A 22,984-nucleotide genomic window follows, 5' to 3' on the forward strand; every position below is an offset into this window, starting at 1 on the left:
AGTGAACCAAAATTGCAACAGTACAATAATATGGAGTATCATATTTTTTGAACTAGCTCTTTGCTCTAAATTTTTGCTTATTTACTTTGAAGTTGACTTATGAAATGGCTTTAATAATTAATAGTTTGGGTTCCTTTTTAGTCTGTATTTAAGGCTGTAATGAAGTTCCCATAAGAATTTGTAAATCAGGAGAAGAAAACTCTCCTCCCAATTTCACCCTGATACCAGCACATTGGAGGATGACTAGGGCATCCACAAAAGCATCTACCAGCCCGAACAACCGTTTGTAACAGGACAGGTCAAGAATTTATTTTCCAATTAAGCACTGTAGGGTAGCTCTGTGCAAAAGCGGGCCGTGTGGGCATCTCAGCAGTTTGATTGGTGCTAGTAACACATTCAAAGGAAAGAACAAAGGGGTGCAGCACCAACGAAAGGAGAGCCCAAGGTAAAAGGGAGAGCGGAGTCACGCAGGGGCTGTGAGACGACTGCCCTCAGACTCTCCTAAGACACTTTCATGATACCCACTCCATCCTTTTTGGTTTTTATCTTCACCCACCAAAGCAATGTCCTCATTACGATTTGCCTTCTCGGGGGGCTGATTACAAGGAGAGAATAAGCTGGCCTACGCTTATTCTGCTGACAATTTCTTATTTTCAATTAATCGGTTCACATTCTAGTACCTCCTCTAGGCTCTGGGAGTGTTGTTTTCCCATCGTTAGGCAAGCACTGCGTGGACAATGAACCTGACTGCAGAGTGGAGGGAAGATTTCGGCAATATCTTACCCAGGCTGTGCCCTTCCCTGCTTCTCAGAACCCTATTGTACGAGAGAGTGAGAACAAAAGAAAGCCACTGGGAGAGAGAGAAAGAGGGAAAGAAGAAGACACAGAGAGAGAGTCGCAAAAAGAGAAAGAGAGAGAGAGAGAGAAATACAGAGAGAGAGAGAAATACAGAGAGAGAGAGAGAGAGAGAGAGAAATACAGAGAGAGAGAGAGAGAAATACAGAGAGAGAGAGAGAGAGAGAAAGGTAAAGAGCAAAGAATGGGAGTGAGGCAGAGAGAGTAACGGGGGATGTGATGGGGCAAAGGGCAGGGAGAGAGAGCAATAGGGAGAGAGATTCTAAAAGAAATATGGGTGAACCAACCCTGAGGCGACCATAGCCCTCAAACCATCCATGAAGGCGGTTCTGCAGGACAGCCAGGTGTAAGCTTCGGGCAGCTGCTTTTCCCGAGCCCTGGTATCTGGAAGCAAAGGGGCACCTGGGGCCGGGGCTCCTCTGTCCCAGATGAAACCACACTTCACTGAGGCCAGGCTCATTTCAGGAACCAGATGAGCCTAGTGTTTGTAAAATTTCCTTAGGCAGAAACCCATACATGTTAGTGTGAGTTTCTGTTATATAAAGAAGGAGGCAAGCCTCAACTAGGAAGGCAGAGTGGGGCAGCTCAGGGAAGACTGTTTCCTGCAGAGCCCCCAGGGGCAAGGCCTCCCCAGGCAGCCTGCACACAGGGCCATGGGAAACTGACCGCGGGGAACTGCATGAAGACCGCGGGGAACTACATGAACTCCAGCCTCCATCTCTGGCTGGGCACGGACACTGCCTGCATCGTTGGTGATAAAAACACTTCATTCACACCTTACAGGACATGGATGTAGATTGCTGGTCTTGTTAAATGTTTTAAATAACAAAAACAAAAAAATGTAAACTCTTTTCCAAGGGAAGCTCTCCTGCCCTTGCTCCTAATTCCTTGATCGATGTGGCTGCACTGTCCACTGAAATCCTGTTTTCTGACCTCATTAGGATAAGCACTGGCTGACGTCAACATTTCTAAAATACCCTCCCTGAACTTTCAGAATAAAACTGAGAATCACACTCACCTGCGCTTGAGAATTCACACAGACTTGTTAGCATTTCACCCCGAGGTGGCCAAGCGTATTGTCTGCACGGGGTGCCTGTTATACATCGCATCACACACTGAGATGCTCGTGCCCACACCACCCTACCACCCGGTTTTCAAATTCAGGTTTGACCTATTTATCTTATTTGCATTTGCGGCACATTTATTCAAGTTTGTTTTGGATAAACATAATTGAATTTTTGATGATCACAATATTGTCAGTTAAATATTCTCTAAGATTAGAACTAGGTCTAGGACCACCCAGAGCCAGAAATAGTTCCCTCCACAAGAGGCTGGAGCCAGTCTCACTGCTTCTGGAAACTTCTGGAGACAGGGAAATCAGTTTGTCCCAGTGAGCAGACTAAGACCAGCTCCCTGGAGCTGGGACCCACTGAACCCAGTTCCGTGCTGTGGAGCCCATGGCATAAATCTAGCTCCTTGCTCCCTAAGGAACCCTTCAAACACAGATGGAGAAAATTAGCCCTTATCTGTGGCTGGGTCAATTTTACTCTACAGATGAACTTTTTTAGCCTCTTTCCCCCATTCTTTTCATAACATGGTGTGATAATTTCATGTGTCAATTCAAATAGGTTATCATGCCCAGATTTTACTATGAATATTAGTTCTTAGATGGGATTTGCAGTTAAATCGGTAGACTTTGAGTAAAGCAGAGTACCCTCCATGCTGTGGGTGGGCCTCATCCAATCAGTTGAAGGCATTAAGAGAAAAGACTGAGGTTCCCCCAGGAGGAAGACTGCCTTCAAACTAGAGCTGCAACATCACCTCCTCCCTGGATCCTGCCTGCCGGCCTGCCTACAAATTCAGAATTGCCAGCCTCCACAGCTGTCTGAGCCCCCGGGATGGGTTTTCCCTAGACCAGGTCCAGGAACACTGCATTCTTATTGAATAACTGCCCTGTCTCCTTTTTTTTGTGCTGTCTGCTATAAAAAACTAGAAATCAAAATCCTATCCTTCCTCTTGCAGTTATAGCAGCCATTAATGCATGGTTTTTCTTGTTTGCTTTGTTTTAAAAGAGACAGGTCTCATTCTGTCACCCATGCTAGATGCAGTGGTGTCATCGTAGCTCACTGCAACCTCAAGCTCCTGGGCTCAAGAAATCCTCCTCCCTCAGCCTTCCAAGCAGCTGGGACTACAGATGTGTGCCTCCATGCCAGGCTAATTTTTAAAATTTTTCGTAGAGGCAGGATCTTACTATGTTGGCCAGGCTAGTCTCAAACTCGTGGCCTCAAGCATCATCACATCTTGGCTTCTTAAAGTGCTAGGATTACAGGCATGAGCCACAGTGCCCAGCTAATGCATGCATTTTTTAAGATTAACTTCCCCATGGCTTCATATTATTAATACTTTGCTTATCCTGTTTTTCTTTAGGCCTGATTTCAAATCTCTTCCTTTGCTCATTCTGTATTTTTGTAAGCTGTCTTAAACCTTTTGGATGCAATGCAAAACAAATAAGCCAACCGGCCCTCAGCATTTCTAATATTAGACCTACTGGATACAATCATCCTGGATTCATCACTCATTTAGTTCAGAACTAAGATTCAAAATGAATTAAGGTGAAGAGATAATATATTTGCCTTCCATTGCCTTTCTCAGGGAGAAAATCAATGTAAGTTTATAAATACCTATTATTTCCACTCAAAATCAGATTATTAAAAAGATAAATAATGTCCAAACTGATATTCTGCCTCCCGGTATGGGAAGTACAAGCATATCGTTAGATCCAAGTTGCTATATCCGACTATAAACGTGATTCCTCTTTGTGTCGTGTTTATGCTAAGTGAATGGGAAGTCAGAATACCTAAGAAAGTCCTTTGTCCCAACTCTGGCAGAGCACAGATTACTGTTTTTAAAAGTGAGGAAATACGTAATTTTCCACGGTACAAAACAGAAACCATAAGTTTACGTTGATTCTAATTAGCATCAGATATTCCCAGGCCTTCACACTTGGAAACATATTTCTAGTGACATAAAAGAATTTTATATAAAATTATCACAACACTGAGAGAAATAACCTCGAAATTATTTGCTACCTTGCTTCTGTTTCCGCTGAACACTTTCTGAGTCCATGCGTTTTTCTTGAGAAGTTTTACTAAATTGTCTATTCAAATGTTTTACCCTTCGATTTGTCCTTACAATGCCTGCTGTTAATATCTGCTCATCAGTTTCTTGCCTTTCTCTACTATATTGTGAGGGCAGTGATGACTCATTTGTAGTGTGGGGAAATCTTTCACCTTCACATTCACAATGTCTTCAATAAATTTTGTATAAAACCCTGGGATAAGTGTTGCAATACTGTCCACCCCCTTCTCTCTCCCAGTGCAATTGGCCCTTTTTACTGTTCTTCTAAAGAACAATGCCCAGGCAGGTTTCCATAAGCAGAAAGCACATAAAGTCTTAGTATGGAGCAAAACGAAATACAAGCAGGTGCTATGAAAATATTAGCACTGACCTAATCGCACGCAGGCTCTAGGAAGGCTGAGCCCCTCCAAGGCACCCCCAACTCCTACCTAAATGAAGGAGCATAAACTCAGTGTTACAGAAAACTCATGCTTCAGCTGTAGGAGCCTGGTGCTGAAAGGAGGGAGGTTTGGAGTTCTGAGTCCCGGCTTTGCCCCTAACCAGGAGGGTGACTCAGGACAGGTCACATCCCTTGTACCTTAATGCGTTTGGCATATGGTGGATGTGTACCAACTCAGGGGTTGCATTCCCTGATGCCTAGAGGCCTCGTATCGTTAGACAATGAGGTGGGAGGACAGAAGCTCTGAAAAGACATCCCCCCCTCCTCTTGGCACAGGGCGCCACCCTGCCCATTCAGGCCCGTCACTGCCCTACAGACGTACCAGTCAGCCTCCGTGGGACTCTCAAGGAGCTGGGACACGGCTGGCCTGTCTGGAGCCCTGTGATCCAGGAGCTCGTGCTGCTGTGTCCTGGATGGTGCTCAGCTGCCAGAGAGTACCAGGCAGCGGGCTCACTGGGTGCAAGGGACAGACTCAAGAGAGGCTCGGGTGTCTGGGCCTGGCCTGGACTTCCGCCTCAGCTTCAAAATAGGCTCTCCAGGCCAGTGTGGTAGGAGCTGCTCAAAAAACCAAGTCAAGTCAAAAGGCTGCTTGCTATCAGCCTGCAAGATGTCTGCGTGACACAGCTTTGTGAACTAATATAAAATTTTAAGCCCCCCCAGCCAAATGAATGGACCCCCTCTTAGCCAAGGGGACCCCAGGAAAACTTAAAGCTGAGTGGCTGGCCAAGAGGAGAAGGGAGTTCAGACACGCCTGTCATGCCCCCATCCCTTCTGGAGTTATTCGTTGTAACGATAAGATATTAAATCATTAACAAGCCTAGCAGCATGCAAGACAGAGATTAACCCACACCTGCAGGCCATCCATTTACTTAATGGATCATCCGAGTTTCGGCAAATGTCCAGTGGCTTGTGTCTTCTGTATCTTAACTGAAAACATCCCAAGCCTTTAGACAAAGCTTCATTTCTTTAACCAATTGGTTAAAAATCAAATCAAAGACTCTAAATCCATCTTTAGTCTGTAATCCCCTCTTCTGGAGATGTTCTGCCTTTTCAGGCCAAAGCAATGTACACTTTCCACGTATTCATTTATGATTTTACATGTAATTCTTGTCTCTATAAAACGTATAAAACCAAACTGTAACCCAACCACAGGGAGACCACTTGCTCAAGGCTCTCTGGGCCATGGTCACACATGTTAGGTTCAGAATAAACCTCTTTAATTTACTTTACAGAGTTTGAATTATTTTCCATTGACAGCTTTAAAGCGCTGTTTTGTCCATAATGCTTTCAATAGTATGAAATAATAAAAACATTAACAGCATGTGTGAGCTTAAACTTCCTTTATATAAGGTATCTGCAGGTCAACTTTAATTCAAAACTAGGGTCCTACCTGGAGTCGCAGAGCTCCCTGAGTCATCAGGTTTCCTGGTAGGAAATGGCTCTCATTGCCGGGTGGGGTGGGGTGGGCGACGGGGGCTGCCACATGCATCTGTTCCTGGTTCCATCGCCAGCCCCAGCCCAGTTCCTGATAAATGGTAAATGCTTTGAACTGTTGATGAGTGAAAATGAATGGGATTGAGAGCTTTCCATTGACCTTTAGATGCAGAAATGATTGCCATAGGAGAGGTGACCTAAGCAAACCTAACCTCTGTGAGGAGACATTCTGCCACCCTTATTTCCCGGAGCCTGAAGACAGGAGGAAACCAATAGAGATTATTAATTTAATGCTGCGTGTTGCTGAATAGGGACAAGTCGATGGAAGAACTCTCTAGGGAGGTGTGGAGATGCTTGTGACATTTTCATAACTGATCTAGAAGGAGGAGGGCATAGATCCATCTCCAAGTTTTCAGATACCACTGAGTCATTATGAGACTAAAACACCTGATCAGGGTGACAACTGCAGCAGAACTCTTGATTGGGAGACATAGGGAAAAGGCGTAGTAGGTGACATTTCAGGGAATGCATGTTTAGGGTAATACACTTATTTACAAATGAATGGCTCCAAGCTCTCATTCTCCAACCCAGGAAAAGGAGTGAGGGATACTCTCGGGATGCCTCCTGAAGACTAATGTTTCCTTAAATCAGAAACATACAGGCAAGGCTCAAGCAGCCATCAGGATGGGGACTGTCCTAACACAATATGCACAGCCCCACGCCGGGTTTTTATCTAGGGCACATGTCACTGTCCTGTATAAATGGCACCACATTTCCTACAGAGAACTACAAACTCATGCACTGGTATATTAGGTCTTAGCTTGTGTTCTCCAAAGAAGCAAAACCAACAGAAAGGGAGATATATATTTATATAAAGAAACTGTCCCACACAATTCTGGAGACTGGAAAATCCCAAGATCTGCACTCGGCAACCTAGGAAAGCTTATGTTGTAATTCCAGGCTGAGTCCGAAGTCTAAGAAATGGGACAGCCAACGGTACAAGTTCTAGTACAAAAGACAGCAGGTTCAAGACCCAAGAAGAGCCCATGTTTTCAGTTTGAGTCCAAAGGCAGGAAAAGACCAAGGTCCCAGCTCAAGCAGTCAGGCACTCACCCTTTTTGTTTTATTTGGGTGTCTAACTGATTAGATGAGGGACATTCTCAGAAGGAGCACTGTCTGCTTTATTCAGTCTACATATTTAAATGTTAATCTCATCCAAAAACACCTCCATAGACACAACCAGAATAGTGTCTGGCCAAATATGTGGGTGACCCAGTCAAGTTGATACATAAAATTAACCACCACAGCAGGGTTTGTAAGACCCCTTACAATCTATCCCAAACTTAATTTTCTGCAGAACTGGGTCCACAACTCACACAGCCCAGTGAAAATTAAAATGTAAGATCTCTTGCTCAAAAATTATGAAGGGTTTTAAGATGGTGAGAGCAGAGTATTAATCCATGAGTGGAGCCCTTCCAAGCACGGGGGTGTGGATGACTGCACAGGTCACATGCCCTTCAAGTTGGCCCTTTTCCTCAGTTTCCCAAATTTGCTGCTCCAACCATGGCAAATGCTTTCTTGACTTTTAACACAGCATCTTTGCCACACTTCCATATTTTTTCTGCTGTGTTCTGAGCACAATATGCCCTTCCTCAGCCCTGCCAGGCTCAGTGGTCGGCTGTCCCTAGGAAACTATGAATGTCCCCTCTTCTATACCCCAGGTCTCAATGAGGATTTCATTTCCGTTTTTTTGTTTGTTTGTTTGTTTCTGAGACAGAGTCTCACTCTGTTGCCTGGGCTAGCGTGCTGTGGCATCAGCATAGCTCACAGCAACCTCAAACTCCTGGGCTCAAGCAATCCTTCTGCCTCAGCCTCCTGAGTAGCTGGGATGCGCCACCATGCCCGGCTAATTTTTTCTATATATTTTTAGTTGGTCAATTAATTTCTTTCTATTTTTTTATTAGAGATGGGGTCTCACTTTTGCTCAGGCTGGTTTCGAAATCCTGACCTTGAGCGATCTCTGCCCGCTTTGGCCTCCCAGAGTGCTAGGATTACAGACATGAGCCACTGCGCCCAGCTGAGGATTTCATTTCTTACTCAGGATGTCATGCTTCCATAGCCCTAGCAGTTGCAAAACTAGTCTCTCTTTTTAACCTATTGGGCAAAATGATTTTTTATTTTATCTTTTTCCACACTAGTCTCTTATCATGCTTGTCTCCTCACTAAATTGTGGGTTTAGCAGGTATAGAGACCATATGGTATTGATTAGGGTAATCCTAGGATATAATGGAGTGTTAGCCTATATTGGTATTCAATAAATATATACTGCTTCTTATAAACAGCTAACAGTTCAAAGTAAGCAATCAAAATGGTTAGCAGATATTGAGTGCTTTACCATGTGCCAGGCGCTGTTCATTCAAAGTATCTTCCACATAATGATGCATTTATTTCTCGTAACATATTGCCACAGCCAACACTGTCAGTGCCTCACCCATATCTCGAAGATACTGCAGGTTCAGTTCCAAACTGCTTCAATAACACATATAACACAAGAAAGCAAGTCACACAAATTTTGGGATAGCCCAGTGCAAATAAAAGTAGTCTATTAAGTGCATTATAGCATTACACACAAAATACACACCTTAATTAAAAAATACTTTATTACTAAAAAACACCAATGATCATCTGAGCCTTCAGCAAGTCCTAATCTTTTTTGCTGGAGGAGAGTTTCGCCTCACTGTTGCAGGCTGCTGATCAATCAGGGTGGTGGCTGCTGAAGGGTTAAGGTGACTGTGGCAATTTCTTAAAATAAGAAAACAACAAAATTTGTTGTATCGATTTGCTCTTTTTCTCATGAAAGATTTCTCTGTAGCATGTGATGCTGTTTGATAGCATTTTACCCACAGTAGAACTTCTTTCAAAATTGGAGTCAGTCCTCTCAAACTCTGCTCCTGCTTTCTTAATTAAGTTTGTGTAATACTCTAAACCTTGTGTTGTCATTTCAACAATGCTCACAGCACCTTCTCCAGGAGTAGATTCCATCTCAAGAAGCCACTTTCTTTGTTTATCCGTATGAAGCAACTCCTTATCAAGTTTTATCATGAGATCGTAGCAATTCAGTCACATCTTCAGGCTCCACTTCTAATTCTATTTCTCTTGCTATTTCCACCACATCTGCCCTAAAGTCTTGAACCTCTCAAAGTTATCCATGAGGACTGGAACCAACTTCTTCCAAACTCCTGTTATTGTTGATATTTTGACCTCCTGCCATGAATCACAAATGCTCTTAATGGTATCTAGAATGGTGAATCCTTTCCAAAAGGTTTACAAATTATTTTGCATAGAACCAGCAGAGGAATCACTATTTATGGCAGCTATAGCTGTACAAAAATTTCTTCAATAACAAGATTTGAAAGTTGAAATTATTCCTTGATCCATGAGCTGCAGAATGGGTGTTGTGCTGGCAGGCAAGAAAATATCATCAGTCTCCTTGTACCTCTCCAACAGAGCTCTGAGGTGACCATGAGCAGTAATAATTTTGAAAGGAATCATTTTTTCTGAGTAGTAGGTTTCAATAATGGTCTTGAAATATTCAGTAAACCATTCTACGAATAGATGTGCTATTATCCAGGCTTTGCTATTCTATTTATAGAGCACAGGCAGAGTAGATTTAGCGTAATTTTTAAGGGCCTTAGGATTTTTGAGATAGTAAATGAGCGTTGGCTTCAACTTAAAGTCACCAGGTGCTTTAGACCCTACCTACTAAGAGAGTCAGCCTGTCCTTTGAAGCTTTGAAACCAGGCACTGATTTCTCCTCTTTGGCTATTAAAGTCCCAGATGGCATCTTCTTCCAATAAAAGGCTATTCTATCTACAAAAATCTGTTGTTTTGTGTGGTCACCTTCATCACTGATCTTAGCTAAATCTTCTGGGTAACTTGCTGCAGCTTCTCAACATCAACACATGCTGTTTCATCTTGCACTTTTTTTTTTTTTTAGAGACAGGAGGATCCCACTCTATCACCCAGGTTATAGTACAGTGATACAATCATAGCTCACTGCAGCCTCAAACTCCTGGGCTCAAGGTGTCCTCCTGACTAGCTGGGAGTACAGGTGTGTACCACTATTCCCAGATAATTTTTTTAATTAATTTTTTTGTAAAGACCAGGTCCCGTTGTGTTGCCCAGAATAGTCTTGAACTCATGGGCTCAAGAAATCCTCCCACCTTGGCCTCCAAAAGTGCTGGCACACTCAGCCTTACCTTGTATTTTTATGTTATGGATATGGCTTCTTTCCTTAAAACCCATGAACCAAACTCTGCTAGCTCCAGACTTCTGTAGCTTCCTTGCCTTCCTCAGCCTTCATAGAATTGAAGAGAGTTAGAGTCTTGTTCTGAATTGGGCTTTGGCTTAAAGGAATCCTTGGCTGATTTGATCCTCTGTACTGACTGCTAAAACTTTCTGCCTATCAGTAATAAGGCTGTTGTTATTTCTTATCATTCATGTGTTCACTGGAATAAATAACACTTTTGGTTTCCTTCAAGAACTTTTCCTTTGTATTCACAACTTGGCTAACTGTTTGGTGCCAGAAGTCTAGCTTTGGACCTCATTTCTAGCTTTTGACTTAGAGTGAGAGACATGTGATTCTTCATTTCACTTAAACACTTAGAGGCCATTGCAGGGTTTCCACTTGGCCTAATCTCAATATTGTTGTGTTCAAGAAATAGGGAGGCCTGAGGAAAGGGAAAGAGATGGTGGAGCAGTGGTTGGTGGAGCAGTCTGAACACACACATTTATGGATTAAGTTCACTGTCTTATATGGGTGTGGTTCAGGGAGCCCCCAAACTATTAGAATAATAACATCAAAGATCACTGATCACAGATCACCCTAACAGATATGGTAATACTGAAAAACTGTAAAATACTGCAAGAATTAAAAATGTGACACAGAGACATTAAGTGAGCACACACTGTTAGAAAAATGGCACTGACAGACTTGCTCAAAAGGTTGCCATAAACCTTCAATTTGTAAAAAGCACAGTATCAGCAAAGCGCAATAAAGGGAAGTACAATAAAATGAGGTATGCCTGTACTATGCATCCTCCCACATCTCTCAAGTGGGATGGTGCTGAGCATTTCCTCTATACCCTAACCCATATTTCCCATGGGATTATGCTCCAGTCACTCTCAGTGGGAAGTGGATTAGAAATGAGGCTTTTTTGGCTGCCTTCCCCACCCGTATCACTGCCCAACTTCTCTGTCAGCATTCAAGGTCCTCCCCAAATAAAGTCACTTTCTCTCATATCGTAATCTCAGGGTCTACTTACAGGGGAGCCAAACTAAGCCAAGTAATACCAGAGCTAGGGAAACTTCAGACCCAGAGAGGCTGACTAATCCCTCCATGGGCCAGAGTTGGTTATGAAGGAATGAATGCATGAATGGTTAATGAATAGAATGATGGGGTTATGAAAGAATGAATGCATGAGTGGTTAATGAATACAATAGTGGGGTTAGAAAGAATGAATGCATGAGTACTTAATGAATACAATGGTGGGGTTATGAATGAATGAATGCATAAGTGGTTAATGAATAGAATGGTGGGGTGAGAAAGAATGAATGCATGAGTGGTTAATGAATAGAATGGTGGGGTTATGAAGGAATGAATGCATAAAAAAGGAATGAATTCAGGAATGATTAATGAATACAATGGTGGAAGATGGAAAGATATGATCCAAGTTGATAACAGAACAATTTCCAAGGGGAAAGTGAATTTGGATTTGTTTTCTGTATTTCTGAAAATACTTGATTATGTGTTACCCCATATATATTAAAAAGATGTAATTTTTTTTAAATGATAGGCAGTATTAGGTAACAAAGAGAGGAGGTTATCTCAAAAGGTAATTCAGGATGAAAGAAATAATTAGTTTCAAGAATAGTTTCTATACATTTGTGAAATAGCTTACCCAAATTAAATTATTGAAAGAATCTAGTGACAGCGAGAGCAGACCTCTAATCTGTTCAAATTATTGCTATGAAGGACCCATAAATGTACTTCTGATGCCTGGGATATTGGACTAGATCCATCACGGTCTCAGTAAATAAGGTGGTTCTTATGTTCCTAAAATACAAATGACACGAAAAAGAAAGATCACAAACTATTTTGAAAAACAAAAGATGTAAAAATAGATTTTCAACAACAAGCAAGGTGAAATGTCACTGAGTTTTCAGAGACATTCTTACCTCTTTGCAGTTGGTGAGAAATATGTTGGTACCCACAGCAAAAGTGTTTATAATGATAAATATAAGAGTATGAAATCCATTACAATAGCTAAAGCTCTAAAAACCACACAATGTATAGCAGAAGGCCATAATTGACTCCAAAACATCCAGATGGTCATACTTTGTGGCTTTAACAACTAATATGTTAACAGTTTAGTAGCTCATGAAAAAGGACCCCAAGTGAAAGGATCTTCTAAGCCAAGAGAACGAGTCAGCGGTGTTGCTTTATAATCCCTGGCGCTGTCCCAGGGACAGTGCTGAAGCAGCGTGCGCACCCGCATCACCAGCCAGCTAACGCCGCTACACTGCTGGACCACAGGGCAGACTTGCCTGCGACACCACGGAGCAGTCGCCGGAATCGGCAATTCAAAGTCTACTTTGGAAAGAATAGGTTTAATAACAGCTCAGCCTAGAGTGTTATACTTCTTCACTAAATGGAAGTTCTTTTTCAATAGTAGCTACACCTGGGAAAGTGCTGAGGCGGAACCAACTATCTCAGCAAAAGAGGCAAAACTTGGTGACTATCGCCAGCTTTCGGGCACCACATGGCTTCACCCCAAGAGGCCTGGTGGGACCGGGAGCTGGCTCTCGGCCTTAGGGGCATCCCCCTCCCAAGCTGGGGCTGAGTGTGGGCGGGGAATCTCTCCGCCTGTCCCGGGTCTCCTCCTAGCCTGCGTCTCCCTCCTCCATCCCGCTGCACTCGCATGGCTCTGGACTGAACACTTATATATTTAGCATTCTCTTTCAGACCAAGTTTCATAATTTATTTTGAGGTTATTTCACATGAAATTTATCAATGCCATTTTTTGAAAGACCAAGATTATATATGTGTATGTGGGATTTAGAATTTCGTGAAGATTTTAAAATTTCAAAGTGCTTCATTAAATCATGCATACAAATGACTAACTGCTCATAGAAGCAGCCCCCTAGTTATGAAAGAGGAGAAAAAGCTAACAGGGAAAGTTTAAGTGCAGTGCCCCCCATCAGCCTAACCAGACATGTCTGGCATCGGGCTGCTTTCCCTTCTTTGCTTTCTCTCTCCTTCTACCTTCCCTTCTCTCTGTTCCTCCTTTCATCTTCCTTTCCCTTCCTTCCTTCCCAATGGCTTTTCAGAATGATGAAAAATTACATAATATAAAATATTTACAACCATCACATCCTATTTTTGTGTTTTGTTTTTCATTCAACTTATAAAAGTCTGACTGACAAGACCAAAACAGGGCAGGTCTTGCATTTTTCATACAGAGTTGCTTCTGCGCCCGTAGGATGTCTGGCCCTGTTTAATTACACCTGCCGACTGAGAATTTTAATAAGTGTTTTTGTGATGAATGTTCCTTTCGTGTCATGAGAGAATGTGTATTTAAAAAGAAGCCTCGCTTCAAACCAAATAATTGTCTAGAAGAAGCGTATATTATTTTAATTTTCAGTAGGTTACAAGTTACTGAATCTTAACAGTAAATTCCATCTTTTGAAAACATTCTTTTTGTGTCTAGTGGGCAATCCATTACTGAGGAAGACACCCTGACTCTATTACATATTGTCTTCAGCCAACAAATAAAAGAAACTCAAATTGAAAGTGAAATTTTGTCTGTTACATAAATGACCACAAGACTGGTAATTTGAGTGGGAAGTTCAAAAACAGTCATTAATTATCATAAACTAAAAACAGAAACATGGCATAGTTCAGAAGCGACAGCAAATGTACCCAGTACCATTTTTCTCCCCGCAAGTCCTGGTTATCAGACAGACTACTGTGCTGAGCACAGGGCAAAGGTTAACTGGGAACATCAGCCGCATAGTCGACTGGATGGGAAGAATGAGTGAATGAGTGAATGAATGCCCAGGCACTAGAGTGACCACCAGGTGCCCGCTACTCATCACCAGCTCTCTGAACTGACAACCTGACCACTCCAAACCCTGGGGGCATTTATCTGATGGGAGGCTGACCTAGCACCTCATGGGTTTCTTTTCATGGGCTAAGCTTCTACCACTCTACACCAATGCTGGTTTTGTTGTTGTTTGTTTTCCCTTTGTGTTTCCTCGAGGGAGGGGCACAAGGACATCAGAGACGTGGAAGTCTCTTCTAACATGTTCTGAAGGAACCAATAAATTATGAGTGCCATAAGGTGTGTCACTGGTGCCACTGACTGAGTTTCTGTGACCTGCCTCCCAATTATTGCTTATTCCAATTCATATTTTAACCCTATCAGTGACAGTGACCCTCACTCGTTGCATTCGTTCTGAGTAAGGAATTACACCAGTCACTTTTGAGGAGTGGCTGAGAAATTCTGATGATATGTAAAACTAGCCACTGATGGTTGGCTATTGATGCTAAACATTTTAATATTTTAAAAATCCTAAAAAGGTTTACATAGATAATTTAAGCTACCTAGCTATCCCATTATCTTAGGGCCCAGCTAAGCTGTTGAAAAGACTTGTAATAAAACTTCAGCTTCCTCTTTATCACAGGTTTATTTAAGCCCCCTTTCCTTAGGTGAACTAAAGCAGGAATCACTCTCCTAGAATTGCCTTTCTTTTAAAGAGTTCAAAGAGATTTCAACCCATGTTTGTTCTTGTAACATTCCTGAAGAATGAGGATGGGGTGGTGAAGTCACAGGCTGCTTTATAGAAGGAGTTCAGTGGTCTGTAACTGTCAGGACTGACCCAGGACAGCGGTGTCAGAACCAAGGTCTCCAATGCCCAGCTTGGGATGGTCTCCATCCTTCCCACCTGGCTTCCTCTGATCACCATTATAGGCTAGTCAGGATGGCTCAGATGCTTTTGCACATAAATGTTCACTAAACCTCATCACGCTGCACAACTGAACCTAAACCAGCAGCTCTAAAATATGTCTAAAACAGACAATCGGCCACACCCACCCACCCGCTGCAGGCCTCATTTTTGCCAACCTGGGAAATGAAAAGGTACACTGAAATTTTTACACAAAAGCAGTTAAAAAACTGGGGGACAAATAAAGCAGAGGAAAAACTGACAGTTTCATTCTAGGCAAGCAAGAGAGAAATGGTTTCTTAAGTACCAATAAGGTTAAGTGTCAAGCCAAGTGTTAATACAAATCATCCTTCAGCCCTGCAATGTTGGTGTCAGCATAAACACTGGGACAAAATGTGGACCAGGTGGCAAACTTTCACAGGAGACAAGCAAAGAGGATAGATGAAGGGAACAAGAATTTTGATCTCTGGTGTGAGGAACTGAGCAACACCGGCCATCAACAGGTGCATGACCTTGTCTGTGGTAATGCAGAAGTTCTGGCCAACTGTGTTTGTTCTAAGGACTCTCCCCTCCAAGCCCAGCATGGTCCAGCCCCCTTATCCCCCTCCCCACACTCCTCTTCCTCCTTCTCTCCAAGTATCTTCCTACTCGCACCCCTCATCTCCTCCTCTCCTTCCCTTTCATTTTTCTTCAGCACTCTTTTAGCACTGGTTAGACAACAAGCACTTTCTCAGAAGGTACTGAGATACTAAGACATCAGCCTTGCTCTTCCTGCTTTGTCTTTCATTGTCTTCTCACACATCCCTTGCAAGCCTCTTGCATTCATTTGTTTTCCCCTAACTTCTCCTTTGTTTTATGTAGTATGAGTCTTATGGCAACAGGGAGTGAAGATGATGTAGCTATACATTTCCTAATAGGAAGGAAGGAGCACACGAAGAAGACAAAGAGGGGAGAGGGAAGAAAGCAGCAAGAACAAAAGAAAGTAAAAGAGATTCAGGAACTTCACATGGCTGAATCCCAAAAAAGCCACCCCAGGGAGCCTGCAGCCCTATCAAATATCACTTCCATTCACTACATCCACTCTGCATCCAAGCAGCTATCTCAGCTGGGCCAGCAGCAGCACAGAGGGGAGAGGATAGATCAGAAGTAATGACCCATGGCTAAGGGAATTTGCAAGCAGGTTATCCAGGGGAGGGGATGAAGAAAGAAGAATCCAATCACAGTTTGCTTAATGACCTAATCTTATGAAAAAGGAATTACAGGGAATAAGGCTATTTATCTGTTCTTCCCTTGGGGTTCTTCTCCTGTACTTAATTAATTTCCTACCTACTGATATCAGCACCCAATTTTTAAGACTAGGTCATTTCAAAATTCTCAACAAGTTGTAAAACAAAAACAAATAAAGAAAGGCCTTGCTAATGACCCAATAATCTGCCCCCACAACCCCATTCCCTATATGCACATCATGATCTACTAATGAGGGCGCCTGGATCCTAAAAATATATGGGTGTATCTTCCAGTTCTACCATCCTTAATAAAAATGTATTATTTGTGTCACATCCATTATGATTAATCTGCTCATAGGAGCCTTACACCAAAGGTGTAAGGTCATATGTTGGTTTGAGTGGTTATGATTAGCACTTACTGATTCTTAGTAGTTTGGTGTAAATCATCTATAGTAAATTGAATTAACGAGATTATAATTATAAAAAATTGGAACAAAGAAATGACCCAAAAGAACATTCTATTCCAACCTCTAACCTCTGCTTGAATACCTCCTGCACTGGTCAACCCGGTATTGACTGACTTCAAGCCAAATAAGTATCCTCTTTGCCTTCCAAACATGAGTTGATCTCATAGAGGTGATCTTTCTCTTCTCAGAGAAAATCCTTTTCCTGGTCTGTGGTAGACTAAGTCAAAGAGTTTCCAACTAAAATACAGTTTAACATCAAATGGAAATGAGAGGCCAAATGCATCTGTGCAGGAGGAAGATAACAGCTAAATTACCTTTCCTTGGTGGCAGCAAGAGCCTTTTCAGATGCAAAAGTTCCCATGCTTGAACATCACAAAGCTCTCCTTTATATTTCTATAAAATCTTCAGGTAAAAGTACTTGGTGAAACAATTCCTTATAGTCCAAATGTTATTTTCTGTCCCTCCAAGACTATAGTCAGCTGAGAAAAGCAAGTATTTGATTCTAGCTTGGAGGCTAGAGATGGCATTAAATTATAAGTATTAATTCCCTAAGTTTTGCCCCCAAAGTATTTGAAGGCTTATATTCTACATCATACATGGCTAAATGTTATCTGGAAGTAGTTAATAAAGATATATGCATATTTACTTTAGACACTGATCTTCATGTGATAATGCCAATAGCTTTTTCAAAAACTAAGTTTAAAAAAATCTTGAAGATGTTTTCCATACTATTTATACCGCTTTGATAATGCTATAGCATAAACAAATGCACATAAACTAAGGTGCTTTGTGAATCATAACCATGCACAATTAGAATAAGAAACCTCATTTTATTTCTAACATCTCCAAGTTTTAGTAAAGTTCATTTGTTTATTGGACAAAATTTTTCCTTAAAAAGCAAAGCATTTAAATCCTAACTTTTAGAAGAACTGTAGGTCTCCCTAGGGATTGAGGGAAAATATTTGCAAAAACAAGAGTCAAAGAAGACCAGAACATCACAGGAAGGCTTTATTTGCTCCCAAGCTCAGATGCCTGTCAAATATTGAGGGGCTAATGTCACGATAGCTCCAGCTGACCAAAGTAAATCAGCACAGAGAAATCTATGGCCATCTTAAAGGGCACTGTGCATTGTATTATTCAACTCTCAGTAATCAGGTGAAAAACACAAGTATCGGTAATCGTTTTCACAGGTGAGAAAATCCAAAGCACAGAGAGATTATTGAGTTGCCTGAATTTACTCAGATTAGTGGCAGAGCCCCAACCTGGCCCAGTGTCCCCAGAAAACTAAAACAGGAAGAGGAAACACAAAAAAGAAAATGGAAGTAAATTTCTCCTATGAGATCATACTATTTAGGTGCCCTGTAGGCCTGGGATGGGGAGCCGACCAGAACACTATTCCCACTGCATGAGATCTATGCTTCATACTCCCAGAGGAAAGATTCTAAAACTTGCAGCAGATTTCTGCTTCCCACTGCCACATGTAAAGAGCTTGAAATTCATCACTCCTGTTCTTAAAACAAGAAAAAACACTGAACAAGCAAAACCAAAAACTCTCATTAGAGCCATCCAAGAACAGAGGCCATAGGACAAACAACTGTCCTGAAAACCAGACAGAGAAGTAGATAGATATGGAGAATCACAGCTCACTGAGAGCAGAAACTGCCAGTGTTGCTAGCAAATGTGGGGAAGACATAAAGGGTATTGACTAATTGCTAGAGAGTGAGCATGGCCTAACTTGGGAGTTAAAAACTCCTGGGAGCCCAGTCTTATGGAAGCCCAGACACTTTTAAGAGTTTTTACCTCCACTAGGGTCATGTCAGGGTAAAGACTTCAGAAAAATCTCCCTGTGCTTCCAGCAATGGGAGGGGGGAAAACATCTTGAAATATTCCCAGAGTGTATTTCCCCCATAACAAAGGCCTTTCCTCAAGGACAACTACTTTCCCAGAGCCTAACCAATAGGGAGGAAGGGAAATACTCAATTCTAGACTGCTCTAGCCTTCCTGTCTCACTCAAGGGGGAGAGAAAAGTCTGAGAAGCACTTATGAAGGTCACCGCCCAGGGCACAGACTCACTAAAAACCTGAGACCTAATCATAAAAATATAGAACACGTCTCCTCCCCTGACACCTTACCACGACCCCAATAGGGCATTTGCATAATAACAAGAGATTGCAACTGAGAGAACTGAAAGGTTCCGATTCTATTTTAGGAGGAATACCCAGGGAAACTCAAAGATAACAGGAGAAAAAAAGAAGAATGTTGAAATGTTAGCCCTTTAACATCTCCAGCTATAGCAAAGAGTAAACACTGTCAGACTCAGCCAGATAAACATAAAACCTCACACCGAAGGCTGATATAACTTACTTCCCTTTACCCAACACATCATGTCTAGCTTTCAACAAAAAAATTACAAAACATGCTAAGGCAAAAAGCACAGTGTGAAGAGATAGAACTAGCATCACAGCCAGATTCAGACAACAGAGATTTTGTAATTATCAGACACAAAAATTTAAAATAATTTATGAATGTGCTAAGTGCTCTAATAGAAAAAAAGTGGATAACATGCAAGAACACATGGTAAATGTAAGCAGAGAGATAAAAACTTTAACTAGGGATCCAAAGAAAATGCTAGAAACAAAAAATACTATAACAGAAATGAAGAATGCCTCTGATGGCCCCATCAGTAGACCAGACATAGCTGAGGAAAGAATAAGTGAGTTTTGAAATATGTCAGTAGAGACTTCCCAAACTGAAAAGCAAAGAGAAAAAAGAAACAGGACAGAATATCCAGGAACTGTGGGTTACTTATTAAAGGTATAACATACACATAATGTAATACCAGGAGAAGAAAGACAGGGACTTAAGAAATATTGGAAGTATTAATAACAATGGCTGAGGCTGGGCATGGTGGCTCACACCTATAATCCTAGCACTCTGGGAGGATGAGGCAGGAAGATTGCTTAAGGTTAGGAGTTTTCGACCAGCCTGAGGGAGAGTGAGACCCCATCTCTACTAAAAATAGAAAAAATTAGCCATGAGTGGTGGTGTGAACCTACAGTCCCAGCTACTCGGGAGGCTGAGGCAGGAGGATCTCTCGAGCCCAGGAGTTTGAGGTTGCTGTGAGCTAGGCTGAAGCCACAACACTCTAGCCTGGGCAACAAAGTGAAACTCTGTCTCAAAATAAATAAATAAATAAAAATAACAATGGCTGAGAACTTTCCAAAATTAATGACAGACATTATCCTAGATGCAGAAAGCTCAGAGAACACCAAGCAGAAGAAACAGCAAAAACAAAACAAAACAAAATCAAAAGTACACTTAGGCATGTCATATTCAAACTGCAAAAAACCAAAGACCAAGAGAAGATCTTGAAAGAAGTCAGAGGAAAAAAAACCATCTTAACTATAGAGGAATATAGAATTAGAATAAGAATTATATCAGACTTCTCTTCATAAACCATGAGAACAAGAATAGACTAAAATATTTAAATTATTGAAAGAACAAAACCACTGACCTAGAATTCTTTATCTAGCAAAACTGTCCTTCAAAAACAAAGGAGAAACAGACTTTCTCAGACGAACAGAAATTGAATTTGTTGCCAGTAGACCTACTTTGTAAGAAATGTTGAAATTTTATTCTCTTCAGAGAGAATAAAATTGATACAGGTCAGGAACTCAGCTCTGCATAAATACAGGAAGAGTACTGAAGAAAAAAAAAACAAGTAATGGTAAAAATAAAGTCTTTTATTTTTCTTATTCTTAATTGATCTAACAGATAACTATTCAAAATAATAATAGCAACAATGGGTTTGGTGATTAAAGCTTATAAATAGGAACCTCCTCCTGGATTTTCTTCTTGGATCCTGGAACCCAGTAGACAGCAAAGACACTTTTTCTTGATACTGATACAGTGAATCCAGGGACATGGTCTTCAGGCATGGAAAGACAAATTGTCTTTTCTCAGTGCTTATGAAACTCCCAAAACTCTTTTCTTCTATGCTCTAAGTAAGAAACTAATAAGTAAATTCTTTATAAAGAACCACAAAACAAAACAAAAACAGAAACAACAAGCAATGGTGTTTTGGAGCTTCAATTATTTCTCCCTAAAGTAGAAATTTTACACCACTTGAAGTCTCCTTCCATATTGCACTTTAAGGAGTCTAAGTTGTGGACATCCTCCTTCCCTCCTTCTCTCCCTTCTCCAACTTCTTCTCACAGGCATATATGTATGATAAAGGAAATGGTGCATTCTCTGGCACTCTGCTGTGGGTTCATTTATGTCATATTTCTGGGTTTTTTTGCTTTTTATTTTAATAATAGCCACCTGTTTTTATTGCTTCTTATATGCTAGACATTCTGTTGAGCATTTTGCATACATTTTTCCCATCCAAATCTCACACACTCCTTCAAGGTAGGTACTATTGCCATTATCATTAAGTATTACTACTGCCCAGTAGCGTGGAGCCAAAAAGGCACAGGATTCCACCCCAGTCACTGAGACCGGCAATCTTACCTCCCAAATGTGCACCTTATCCAAGGGATGGAATCCTATTATGCCTGGTATAATGCCATGTGTTCAGTCAGAATGGAGTTGCAATGCAGCAAACCTGTACACACTCTCACCTGGACCCTGGAGAGATAGTTACCTGAATCTACACAGGGGCTGGTCTTCACAGGTCTCCATGCAATCTGACTCTCCCCTCCCCGTGAGCCAGCTGCCACGCTGCCTTGTGCCAAGTCAGCCCAAGCACCACACTCATGCTGACCCTTGAGGGACAGCACGGGGGAGCTCTTAGGGAGCTCACAATACAATTAAGAGGATCTGAACACGACTGAAGGGAGACCTAGATCTCAAAATGCTCCCAAGAAAAGCATATATGTTAAGCGTCTGTGCTGTGCTAGCTCTCACACCAACGCTGGATTACCTCTGACACAGCAGTATTGCACCCCAGAAACTGGCCAACATGCAGTGAATTTGAGGGAATGTCAATGTGAGCAATAAAATCAAATTTGGGGGATAAAAAAAAAAGAGAGAGATGATACAAGAAAACATCTACTTTAAATAAATTTCTATCAAACCAACTCATGTTGTTAAGAATCCTGGTAACACTTACAGCTCTTCTGGACACTTCCACCCACTGGTGGCCTTGGTGTTTTCGGATCCCCAGAGATTCTTTAGAGTGCTGAATGCATGAGAAGTATAATTCTAAAACTTCAATTATTTTTAAGCACAAGGTTAGGAAAAATGTTTCTGAAGAAATAATTATCCTGCTTAAATAGTAGTCTATTCTAAAAGTGTAAGCTTTCTCGTAATATCAAAATAATGTGATTTTCCTTTGAATTCCTTGGAAATAAACATTACTTATTATATATGCTCTTACTTAAAAAAAATCACACTATTGGATTTCTGCTTGATAATGAACATTTTGGAAAGAAACAAGAGTTTGTACAGCATGACCTCTTCAGAGACCAATTATTAGTACCTTCTCAACCTCTAAACACCAAGGGTAAGCCTCTGTCCCTCGCTAGGAGGACCCTCTCCTCCTCTCTCCAACCTACCACATTCTTCCAGGCACTTCTCAAATCTTGCAGGGAAGCAGGGCCTCAGATAAGGCAGGGCAGATAACACGTGCCAATCCATACCCACTTTCCTCCTGGGATGCTCCATGTTTCTCCCCAACCCAGAGGCTCAGAGAGGGTATGCAGAAAATCCAATCTGTTCCTTTGGGTTGGGAAAAAAGACTGCAATATTTCCCCACACCCCCAGTGAAAACATTTTTCAAGTAACTGACTGGATAAATCCTACAAATCCTACCTCAAAGAAAACTAGCATCAAATAGAAGCTTCTTGAGGGCCAATGTTCTGCTCTCATTCATGTCTCTGTATTCACTATTGTTTCTGGCATGGCTCAGGGCCTTTATCAAAATAGGAACTACCAAATGCTTTTGTTTTTCCATTGAATTACAGATCTGGAAAAGAATTTAGGAAATCATCTGGTATTACAATTCACTCCACCTTCCTCATCACCTTAGAACTGATAAAGGAGCCCCAGCTCATCAGCTAAGCAATCCTCCGCGAATCATGCCCAGCAAAAGAGATTAAACAGCTCCCGTGCAATCTGCAGAAAAGACAGATGCAAAGGAAACTGCCAGGTTAGCCTCCCTGACTGCCAAAGAAATGTCAACTGATTATACCCCAAGAGGAAAAGGGGACAGATGGATTGACATGACTAATGTCATTAGCCTGTTTGCCTCTGGGGATTAGAAACAGGGAGAAAATGCAAAAGTATTTACCCATAGATCTCACAAGGTTATGGTTGGGTAATATTTTGGCTTGTTTCTTGCTAAAAGATGTATTTATTCTTTAATACATATTCTTCCATTTCTTTTGTGAACTGGCCATGAATTCCAGAGTGAACCC

The 22,984-nt window shown here is 41.6% G+C and overlaps 1 protein-coding gene across 2 annotated transcripts in view; it reads right to left on the reverse strand.

Moving 5' to 3' along the window:
- The window catches only part of GABRB3 (gamma-aminobutyric acid type A receptor subunit beta3), a 204,095-nt gene that overhangs the window by 121,376 nt on the left and 59,735 nt on the right, over nt 1-22,984 (reverse strand). The gene's annotated exons all lie outside the window — the stretch shown is intronic.

This window comes from Microcebus murinus, chromosome 7 (assembly GCF_040939455.1).
Source record: "Microcebus murinus isolate Inina chromosome 7, M.murinus_Inina_mat1.0, whole genome shotgun sequence".
In the NCBI taxonomy this organism is placed as follows: Eukaryota; Metazoa; Chordata; class Mammalia; order Primates; family Cheirogaleidae; genus Microcebus; species Microcebus murinus.